Below are 11,782 nucleotides of genomic sequence, written 5' to 3' on the forward strand. Positions count from 1 at the left end.
TTACATTATGGAGTATTATTGTTCTATAAGAAGCCATCAGTGGGAGGATTTCAGAAAAGCCGGGGAAGATTTATATGAACTGATGCTGAGTAAAGTCCGCAAAATCAGGAGAATATTGTATGTAGTAATAAGATTATGTGATGATCAACTGTGATGGACATCGGTCTTGTTTTTTTGTTTTTTTTTTTAATAGCCTTTTATTTACAGGATATATACATGGGTAACTTTACAGCATTAACAATTGCCAAACCTCTTGTTCCAATTTTTCACCTCTTACCCCCCCACCCCCTCCCCTAGATGGCAGGATGACCAGTAGATGTTAAATATATTAAAATATAAATTAGATACACAATAAGTATACATGACCAAACCATTATTGCTGTACAAAAAGAATCAGACTCTGAAATATTGTACAATTAGCTTGTGAAGGAAATCCAAAATGCAGGTGTGCATAAATATAGGGATTGGGAATTCAATGTAATGGTTTTTAGTCATCTCCCAGAGTTCTTTTTCTGGGCATAGCTAGTTCAGTTCATTACTGCTCCATTAGAAATGATTTGGTTGATCTCGTTGCTGAGGATGGCCTGATCCATCAGAACTGGTCATCATCTAGTATTGTTGTTGAAGTATATAATGATCTCCTGGTCCTGCTCATTTCACTCAGCATCAGTTCGTGTAAGTCTCTCCAGGCCTTTCTGAAATCATCCTGTTGGTCATTTCTTACCGAACAGTAATATTCCATAATTTTCATAGACCACAATTTATTCAACCACTCTCCAACTGATGGACATCCATTCAGTTTCCAGTTTTTAGCCACTACAAAAAGGGCTGGACATCGGTCTTGTTAACAATGCAGTGATCCCAGGCAGTTCCAATTAGAAAGTGCCAGCCACATGCAGAGAGAGAACTATGGAGATGAGTGTGGATCAAAGCACAGTATTTTCACCTTGTCTGTTGTTATTTGTTTGCTTGGTTTTTTTTTTTTTTTCTTTTCTTATGTCTTTTTCTCTTTTGGTCTGATTTTTTGGGGGTGCAGCATAACACATATGAAAATATGTTTAGAAGAATTACACATGTTTAGCCTAAAAAAAAAAAACTGGTCCAACTCATAAAAATAGAGAGAACTTTACATTTTTAAAAAATTCAATAACATAAAGCTAGCAAAAAAGTGAAAAAAAATTAGAGGGAACACTGGGCTTCTACTTTCAGAGAAAGGATTTCAAAAACCCAGCTGAACTCCCCAAACACTTGGCCCCCATCATCCCTGAATGTAAAAAACCAAGTCACTCTGGCCAAGAAAATTCATCTGGGTCTTTATAGTCCCTGCAAAGTCAGCCAAGGCACAGTGGAATTACACAACACAGCAACAAATACACAAAAGGAGGAGATAATATCATGTAATTTATTCATAGAGAATTGATTAATTGACAATTAAAGAGATAAAGGATTATTACTCCAAGCTCTCAGGAAAACCATATTCATCCACCACACACACATCAGTTGATAATACATACTCTGCCTCTGCATCTCCCCTCAAAGTACAATATTAAACTAAGTGACCCAGGTCTGGAGTCAGGAAGACCTGAATTCAAATATGGCCTAGGATACGAGCTGTGTGATCCTAGGCAAGTCCCTGAATCCAGTTTACTTCAGTTTCCTCTTCTGTAAAAATGAGCTGGAGAAAGAGGTGGCAAACCACTTGAGTTTCTTTGCCCAGATAATGCCAAATGAGGTCACAGAGCCATCAGAAACACAACAAAAATAGCATTAGATCTAGAAATAACACAGTAAAGCGTGATGGCAAAAAACCATCGACCCGGAAGGACTAACGAAATGAGGCAAAATTAACACGTTATCCTAAAAATAGATGGCATGGAGGCGTGATGACGATATAGAGGAAATATGCAAAACCAGAAAATTATTCTGAAACTAACTTAGAAGGCAATAATTATAACACGTCCCGCTCTACTGCACTGCAATAAATATAATGATTGCCAGCATTTGAATGAAGCAAGATTATCTCCAAGAAGCTGCCCTGACTTATGGAGGGGGCAATAATGCAATCTGACCCAAAAGAGGAGATGAGAAAAAACGAGTCTTTCCCTTGTGGGGTCCCTGAGAAACAAGGCGGACTGCCATCTTTCAGGGGGTCCCCACAGGGTCCCAGATGTAATCTCACCGTCTAGAGCACTGGCTGGTGAGATGTGGCAGGGCAGAAGCCACAGGCACCTTCACCAATTACTCTCCTTCATGTGTCATTGCAAATTGCCCTAGAATTAGCTTGGGGTGGGGATGGGGCTTTTGCTAATTCAACTATTTATTAAGCACTTATGTATGGGTTTTAAAAAATTATTTATTAAGTATCTATCCCGTGCTAATTAGACCATTTAGTAATAGTCTAGGATGGGCTCATTAAACCATTTATTTAGCACCTGCGGGTGCCAGGCAAAGTGGCCCCATGGGACGCAGTGGGTGCTTAATAAATGATTATTGAATTTCCTTCGTGGATTCTGCTCGTTAGCCCTTCACATTTCAACACTGCGGAGACTAAGGCAAGAGGTTCCAACATGGCCGTCCCCCTTCTCAGTGACCACCTCAGTCTGCCATTTGGGGGGCTACAGAAGGCGCCCTTGTGCATTTGGACCGAAGGCTTCTGGGGACCTTCCCAGCCTGGCCGTCCCTTCCTCCTCTCTGGTCCAGTTGAACCCACTTCCTCACTGCTCCGTGAAGTCCCCGCTTCATCTCCTGTCTTTGAGGTATTAAATGACCCCCAGGCCAGGAAGGCCCTCCCTCCTGTCCCATCTTTCAGAAGCCACGGTTTCTTCCAGGCTGAGGGGCCTTGTCCCTCCGTCCTGCCTCCCGTGCTGCTGGGGCTCCCCCTGACCACATCGTCCACCGAGGCTCTGGGAGCTCACTGGGGAGGGAATTTCTTGCCCTTACTCCCATTGCCACCTCCTGCAGCTCCTACCCTAGCGAGGTAAAGAACGGGGCTCGGTCACCTACCCGGGAAGGCTCAGAGTCCAGGTCTTCTCGTCCCCAGTCCAGTGCCAGAACATCTGCCTCCAGGGTCAGCTTGGTCAAGTCCCCTAACCCCGGAGTCTCTAAATCCTTCACCCACCTGGTCTTCGCTTCTCCAGGATGTAGACCCGGTGCTGGTGAGCTCCATAAGGAAGCAGCCAAGGTGCATTTCTGTGTTTCTAGCCCTGGGGCAAGGGACTTCCCCAGGTCCCCTCAGTCTCCTCACAGGTTTGCCATGGAGAGAGAAGGAGATACCTGCAGAGCGTTTCCCCGGACCTGGCACATGGTGGGCGCTCAGTAAACAGCATCCTTCCCAGGACAAGCCTCATGCCCAGCAGGCCGTTTACTAGATGTCAGCTGAGTAGAATGTGTTTGCCTCAGTTGCATTTTATTGTTCACCGGAATTAGGAAAAATAAAATGGGTGAAACAGAGGCAGGGTGTGTCTAGGAGCGAGGAAGCTTTCTGGGCCTGGACGCTGGGGGGAGGAGCGCCGCAGGGGGAGACCCTGGAAAGGATGGCCCTCCTGGAACCCTCCCGCCCGAGGCTCTGGTCCTGAGGGGCCTGGACTCCGCTTTATTCGTTAGATTTCTTCCAAACCCAAGGCACTGACTCTCCTCAGCAGGCCAACAACGATCCAAGTCCCAGTTGGCCATTCTAGGGTAAATGGCCATCATTGCTTTCTCTCCCAGACCGATTGATTTTGGGTCCCAGAAGCCACCTAGACTTAACATGGCCAGACTGAGAGTCCTCCCAGTCAAAGCCAGACCTGTTCAAGATCTTGGCTTAAAACGGTCAAGGCTCCCACTGCCTCCGATGACCTTACAGCTCACTTCCAGCCCCGAGACGCCCCTCCCAGAATCCACAGCTCAGCTGCTGCGGGTCCCTCGTGAAGGGCTCTGACGTCACCGGACTTCTGGGGCCTCCCCAGGGAGTCACTTCCTCTATCTCACTCCAATTCCCAGCCCGTTCTCCCCAGCTGGGGAAGTCCTGGAGAGGACTTACTTGTGGCTTGGACCCGGGAGTCCCCGATGCGGGTAACAGGCTCCCCAGGTGGGCATGAGGGCCCTGCACAGACAGTGTGTTAGTGGGATGGGGCAGCCCGCGCTTCCCCCATCCCAGAAAACGAATGAGCCGCAGACTCCCTCCCAGAGCCCGCAGCTAAGGCAGACGACAGCCAGCGTTAGGGGAAAACTCACTGCCTTCCTCCGAGGTGAAGCCTTTGGGGGGCTGCAGAGAAAGGGCCTCAGCCTGGCTGGGCAGCCCGGGGCACATCAGGGCGCCAGCGGGGCTGGCGAGGTGGCCCCCCACCCCCAGAGGGCTGCTGCAGACTGGCAAGGGGCCGCGCTGCCCAAGAGGTCCCTTGGGGACTCTAGTTTCTCAGGTGTGCGCACAAAAAGAACCCGCCAGGCAGGAGGTGTGGGGGGAAACAAGAAAACTGCCTGAAATTCAGAAGGACGCGAGTTCTAATCCCACCTCTGACCCTCTCTGAGTCACTGCGGGCAAGCCACGCTCAGGCTTCAGTTTCTGTGACTTCTGGGGTCCTTCTGTCCAGGTTGGGGACTATTCCTGTACAGGGAGACCAAAATGATGGGCGACGCTCCATGGGGGGGTGCAGGCTGACGTCACAGGTCCCGCCAAAGTCCTCCTCCAAATCAAAGGTTGCATTCAGCTGCTAAGAGTCCCCTCGATCTGAAATCGTGTTTAGCGGGAAAAGGGGGGCTAGTAATTTACAAAAAGGGGGAGACACGTTCCCTAGTGGGACTCAAAACTAGCCAGGCGGAGGCCGCCAGACTCCACAAGGTGGGATTTAGGGGAGCCCGTCTTTTATGGGAGACAGAATCTCCCGGAGTTGGCGTAAAATTTGGGTTTCTGAGGAGATACGGCAGAGTCACTAGAGACCTGGGGGGGGGGGGGGGGGGGGAGGGCTTGGACATTCTGGACCTGTAAGCAAAAGTCCCCTGGAACAAAAGGCCCGCCTGGGGGCCTTCCCTCTGGGAGAGATGGCTTGGTCATTCTAGAGCCCAGTTCCAGTGTGTCCCCCGCGGCCGCCCGGCCACAGGGGTTCGGAGTGCGGGGCCCCAGACACGCGCAGGAACATCCGGGAGCTTTTTTCTTTTATTTTTGCTGAGGCCATTGGGGTTATGTGACTTGCCCAGGAAGTGTCTGAAGCCGGATTTGAACTCGGTTCCTCCTGACTTCAGAGCCGGGGCCCTCCCCACTGCGCCACCCGGCCGCCCGCGCCTCGCCCTTCTCCCGAGATGCCCAGAACCTTCCCTGAGGAGGGCTCGCAGGGCGGGGCGGCCTGGCTCCCCCCCCCCCCCCCCCACGCTCTCCGTGGTGCGCCGCCGCTCTAGAGACCTTGGGCGTGTCCTCGCAGGCTTCTCCGACCCCGCTGGGGGGCGCCCTGTGCCAGCTCTGCGTCATACAGACTTTCCAGCGAGCGCACGTCGGGCATCGGCCCCGCGCCCCAGGGGGCGCTCTCCGCAGGGGCGGGGACACCAAGGGCTCAGGCGCGCGCGGCCCCAGCCTGAGAGCGGCCGGACACGCGCTCGGGGCCGCGAGGGAACTTCCCTGTCGTGGAAGGACCACCAGCCAAACGGGGGGGCGGGGGGGGGGAACCCCCGGAGCAGCTCGGAAGGGGCCCCAGCGCGGCTGCTCCCCGCGCCTCGGCAGCACTTCCAGACCCCGAGATCCGGGGCTTCTCCGTTTCCGAGGGGGGAGGGGCTCCCTCCGCATCATAAGGAGAGTGTGATGTGATCACGGTTTCTGGGGAGGGGGGGCCCTGGACGGGTCTGTATTCTCAGCCCCCCCCCCCGGCCTCCCCCACAAAGATCCGCGGGCTCCAGGGGCCCAAGCCCGAGCTGCGAGGCTGGCCCCGAGTCCCGGGAGCCCGCGCTGGGCTAAGGGGGCGCTGGGGGGAGCGTAAGGCCCAGCGCCAGGTCAGCGGCTCCTCGCGGGCTCCTCGGGGCCCTCGTGCGTCTGAGTCACCCTCTGAGCCTCGGGGGCGTTTTCCGGACTTTTTCAGCCTCCCCCGATCCCAGGATCGGGCTTCCCTGCCCAGCCCTCCTCCCACTTCTCCAATATCTCCGTCAGACACAGGCTCAGAAAGTCTGGGAAGACGGAGAGAAGGGGGGGCACAGGGAGAAGGGGGGCACAGAGGGGGGCACAGGGAGAAGGGGGGTCACAGAGAGGGGGGGCACAGGGAGAAGGGGGGGTCACAGAGAGGGGGGCACAAGGAGAAGGAGGGCACAGAGGGGGGCACAGGGAGAAGGGGGGGTCACAGAGAGGGGGGGCACAGGGAGAAGGGGGGGCACAGAGAGGGGGGGCACAGGGAGAAGGGGGGCACAGAGCGGGGCACAGGGAGAAGGGGGTCACAGAGAGGGGGGCACAGGGAGAAGGGGGGTCACAGAGAGGGGGGCACAGGGAGAAGGGGGGCACAGAGCGGGGCACAGGGAGAAGGGGGGTCACAGAGAGGGGGGGACAGGGAGAAGGGGGGCACAGAGGGGGGCACAGGGAGAAGGGGGGGTCACAGAGAGGGGGGCACAGGGAGAAGGGGGGCACAGAGGGGGGCACAGGGGAGAAGGGGGGTCACAGAGAGGGGGGGCACAGGGAGAAGGGGGGGTCACAGAGAGGGGGGCACAAGGAGAAGGAGGGCACAGAGGGGGGCACAGGGAGAAGGGGGGGTCACAGAGAGGGGGGGCACAGGGAGAAGGGGGGTCACAGAGAGGGGGGGCACAGGGAGAAGGGTTTTTGGCGCTTGTCAGTTTCAGAGTGTAAGTGATCATATGGGAAATTGAACAACCGGCTCTGGTGTGAGGTGTTCCCCCCTCCCCCCAAGCTGCCTTTAGCCGCCCTTAAATAAACACAGACGGATCCTCCTTTCCCCACTGGTCTCTACACCCTCCACGCCTGGTTCTTCCACCTCCGTGTCTTCATTAGCTTCAGATGCAGCCAATTCTTTTCCACTTTAGAATCTCTAGTCTTTTTTCCGAACTCAGCGCTGTCTTACATGAGACTTCTCCAGATAACTTTCCTCAGAGAAATCACCTGAATAAATCACCCCCTTCAATCACAGGAGGCCCAGGCATCTTTTTTTTTTCCTGAGGCAATCGGGGTTCAGTGACTTGCCCAGGGTCACACAGCCATGAAGTGTTAAATGTCTGAGGCCAGATTTGCACTCCGGTCCTCCTGACTTCAGGGCTGCTGCTCTGTGCACCACACCAACTAACTGCCCCCTTTTTATTTTCAAAACATATGCATGGAGAATTTTCTTCTTTTATTATAGCTTTTTATTTACAAGATATATTCATGGGTAATTTTTCAACACTGACCCTTGCAAACACTTCTGTTCCAACTTTTCCCCTCCTTCCCCCCACCCCCTCCCCCAGATGGCAGGTAGTCCCATACATGTTAAATATGTTAAAGTATAAGTTAAATCCAATATATGTAGACATATTTATACAGTTGTCTTGCTGCATAAGAAAAATTAGATCAAGAAGGAAGAAGAAAAAACCTGAGAAGGAAAATAAAAATGCAAACAAACAGTAACAGAAAGAGTGAGAGTGCTGTGGTGTGATCCACACTCAGCTCCCACAATCCTCTCTCTGGGCATAACTGGTTCTCTCCATCACTGCACAAGTGGAACTGATTTGGTTGATCTCATTGCTGGGGATGGCCCATGTCCATTAGAATACATCCTCATATAGTATTGTTGTTGAAGTATATAATGATCTCCTGGTCCTGCTCATTTCGCTCAGCATCAGTTCATGTAAGTCTCGGCAGTCCTCTCTGTATTCGTCCTGCTGGTCATTTCTTACAGAATAATAATATTCCATAATATTCATATACCACAACTTATTCAGCCATTCTCCAACTGATGGGCATCCACTCAGTTTCCAGTTTCTGGCCACTACAAAGAGGGCTGCCACAGACATTTTGGCACATACAGGTCCCTTTCCCTTCTTTATGATCTCTTTGGGATATAAGCCCAGTAGTAACTGCTGGATCAAAGAGGAAGCACAGTTTGATAACTTTATGAGCATAGTTCCAAACTACTCTCCAGAATGGTTGGGTTTGTTCACAACTCCACCAACAATGCATCAGTGTCTCAGTTTTCCCGCATCCCCTCCAGCATTCATCATTATTGTTTCCTGTCATCTTAGCCTGTCTGCCAAGTATGTGATATCAGTTTGTCTTAATTTGCATTTCTCTGATCAATAATGACTTGGAGCATCTTTTCAAATGACTAGAAATGGTTTCAATTTTTTCATCTGAAAATTGTCTGTTCATGTTGCACAGACAATTTTCAACATTCACCCTTGCAAAAGCCTGCATTCCAAATTTTTCCCTCCCCCCTTCCCCCTTTCCGAGATGGCAAGTAATCCAATATATGTTAAACGTGCAATTCCTCTATACATACTTCCACAAATATCGTGCTGCACAAGAAAAATCAGATCAAAAAGGGAAAAAAATGAGAAAGAAAACACAATGCAAGCAAATAAAAAAAGGGACAAATACTATGCTGCGATCCACACTCAGTTCCCATAATCCTCTCTGGCTGCAGATGGTTCTTTCCATCACCCGACGACCATTGGAACTGAAGGCCCAGACATCTTGACCGAATCAGTCAGTAGGCGTGAATAAACCTTTTCTCAGTCCAAAAGGATGGTGGGGGCTTTGGGTCCCTGGATAGAGACGTGTTGTATTATGGCGGTCACTCCTCTTGGGCTAGCTGGTCCCGGGGGGAGGGGGGAGAATCAGGGGGAGAGGCTAAGGCTCCACGCCACTGAGTAGGAATGGCACCTGCGGGGAGGAAAGCGAGGCAAGGTCTCCCCGCTACCATCGTCACTGGCCACGCGAACAGGCTGGGAGAGCCAAAGGCAGGACTCGAGGCCCGCCAAGGCCGAACATGGCTGAAGAAAAGGCGGCAGCGCTGGGGGGAGGGGGCCACAATATGTGGGCCCGCAGAGGTCAGAAAGCCCAGGGTCCGACCGGCCCCTGAAGCAGTGTCCTTGGGGCGGCCACCGCCAAAGTGCGGGGCACTGGGATGGAACTGGGACGCTGGACGTCCCAGGCAAAGGCACCTGCGGAACCTGCCGAGGGGATCCCTCATCCAGAAAGTGAGCTGAAGCCGTTGGCTCTGGTGGATTCTGGGGGAAGGATGGTCTTACCTAATAATAGAATTGCTTTCCTCATTTGACTTCTCTAGAACCTAGCCCGCTTACATGATTAACCACAAGGGCCCCCATCTGGTCTCAGGAAAGTCCCCATCAGCCCGTTTCTCAGGCAGCGGCAGCCAGGGCTGGGGTCCTCATACTCGTGGCCATGGGTGTCAGCGGCCCGAGAAAGAAACCGGGGCCCCAGAACCGTCCCCTCTGGGCTCCGGGAGCTGCTTCAGTGGCCTGAACGTTGCCCCAAATGAATAAGGGATACTTTTAGCTCCTAATTTGCCATCCCTAGGTAGCTCAGGGTGTGGAATCAGAAAGCGCTGAGTTCAAATCCAGCCTGAGATACTTAGTAGCCGTGTGACCATGGCAACTCATGGCACCTCTGATTGCCTCAGTTTCCCCATCGGTAAAATAGGGATCACAATAGCACTGCCTCCCGGGATTGTTGTGAAGATCAAATGAGGCGATATTTGTAAAGTGTGTAGCTCAGTGCCCAGCCCCTGCCGGTGCTCAATGAATGCTTGCTCCTTCCTTCAACACTTCCGACCCATTGACCCTGGATAAATCGCCTCCCCTCAGTTTGCCTCAATTTCCTAAAATGTAAAATGGAAATAATAGCATCTACCTCTCAGGATTATTGTGAGGAGTCAGTGAGATAAGACCTGCACAGTGCTTCCTAAACCTTTGGGAAGAAGTGATGTAAAGTATAAACACCATTATCACTCTTCCCACAAGTCAACAAGCATTAAGTGCCTACTATGTGCCAGGGACGCCACATAATGCTGGGGACGCAAAGAAAGGTCAAACTCCGCCGATGGTTGGAAAGTGCATTAGCAGGCAAGGCTGCAGCTGGCAGGGAGACGCTCCTGGCCGAGAGACCCCCTAACAAAGCTTCGGGGTCCCCGGCTCCCTGGCGCCTCGTCCACCGAAGCTTCATCTCCTTCCCAAGCTGAGCAACCGTCCCGGTGCATGGCTCTGGTTGCCATTCCCCGACTCCTGAGGGGCCGGGAGGGCTCCCTCTGGCAGGGGAGGCGGAGATGGGCGCTGTCTGGGCCAGGGAGGGAGAGGCTTTGGCCGGAGCCTCTGGCTCCCCTCGTCCCTTCCCTCGTGGCTTAATTTCGAGGCCCTTTGCCTCGGTTGCTCCACCCGGAGCTCAGAGAGTGCTCCCGCCCGCCAGAGGTCATCGGATGAGGGCAGAGAACGGTGGGAGACCCCTGGCCCAAGGCAGCCAGAGAGCTGAGATTCGGGGAAGATCCTCGGACCGGTCACGCTGCCTGCTGGATGCAGTCCTGTCCTAGCCCGGCGCGCCGCCCCGTCTTGTGCCTCCAAGGCCTCCTTGCCGGCCTCCTCGCCGATCTCCACGGCAGACCCTCGGGAGGTCAGGCAGGGCTTCAGAGCCAACTCTGGGGATCCAGTCCCAGCTGCGTATCCCGTGCACTACTGGAGGTGACTCCCGCACCCACAATGCAGCTCTCTGGGGAGCTCCAGGACGGCCCGAGCCACTCGCCGTTACCCGAGGTCTCTCAGCCACAAGGAAGGCTCCAAATGCTTCCCTCAGAGAAATACGCAGTTCTGGGAGATCTGTGGCCACGAGCACCTCAAGCCCGCTGCCGGCCTGTGGCTCCGCCCTCCTCGCCGGTCCCTCGGCTCAGCGGCGTCCTCCTCCCACCCCCTGCCCACCTACCCAAGCCATGTTAGTCACACGTTCTCGTCAGGAAAGAACCTGAGCCCTGACGAGCCTGGGCCGTTCTTTCCGCTGCTGCCTCGGAGGGATCATCCCTCCCTTTTCCACTGGCCACTAAGCGTTCCTTTTCGTCAAGCCCATCAGACCATGGCTTGGAGCGTCCATTCCCCTTCCTCTTTTAAAAACTCAAGGTGGGGGCTGCTAGGTAGCCCAGTGGGTAGAGCACCAGCCCTGAAGTCAGGAGGACCGGAGTTCAAATCCAGCCTCAGACACTTCACACTTCCTGGCTGTGGGACCCTGGGCAAGTCACTTAACCCCTACTGCCTCAGCAATAAATAAAGATAAGAATTCCAGTTCTTTCAGGACTTGGAAACATAATGGATTTGATCCCAGCGACTTAAAGTCACCGAAGTCAGCAAGACAGTCCCTCTCCTCACCGTCCTGATTCTCCATCATCCCCATGGTATTTTTCCAAAGACCAAAGAGCATTTTTCTAGGAAAAAAGAACGGAGGCCCCAAGTTGAGTCTAGTGGTTTTCTCTCATTCACATCATTATCCCATCAGCCCTGGGCAGTAGCTCTTTTTCCCTTTCCTTTTTTCCCCTGGAGGCAATTGGGGTTAAGTGACTTGCCCAGGGTGACACAGCCAAGACGTGTTAAGTGAGTTATTGCTCATCAGTGAAGGCAGATTGGGAAAGGTATGGCCTGAGGGAACTAGGGAGCTATGGACAAATCAAGATGCCTCGAAGTGGAAAGGATGGAGGCAGACTGAGGGATCTCTGGGGGGTTAGGGGTGAAGACGCTGAGAAATCTATGGAGAGACAATGGTGGGATCAGAGAAAGGGCAGAGATGGAGAGACAGAGAGAACCCGGGAGAGACAGAGAAAACCTGGGAGAGACAGATGGAGAACGG

Source organism: Sarcophilus harrisii, chromosome 3 (genome assembly GCF_902635505.1).
Source record: "Sarcophilus harrisii chromosome 3, mSarHar1.11, whole genome shotgun sequence".
Lineage (NCBI taxonomy): Eukaryota > Metazoa > Chordata > Mammalia > Dasyuromorphia > Dasyuridae > Sarcophilus > Sarcophilus harrisii.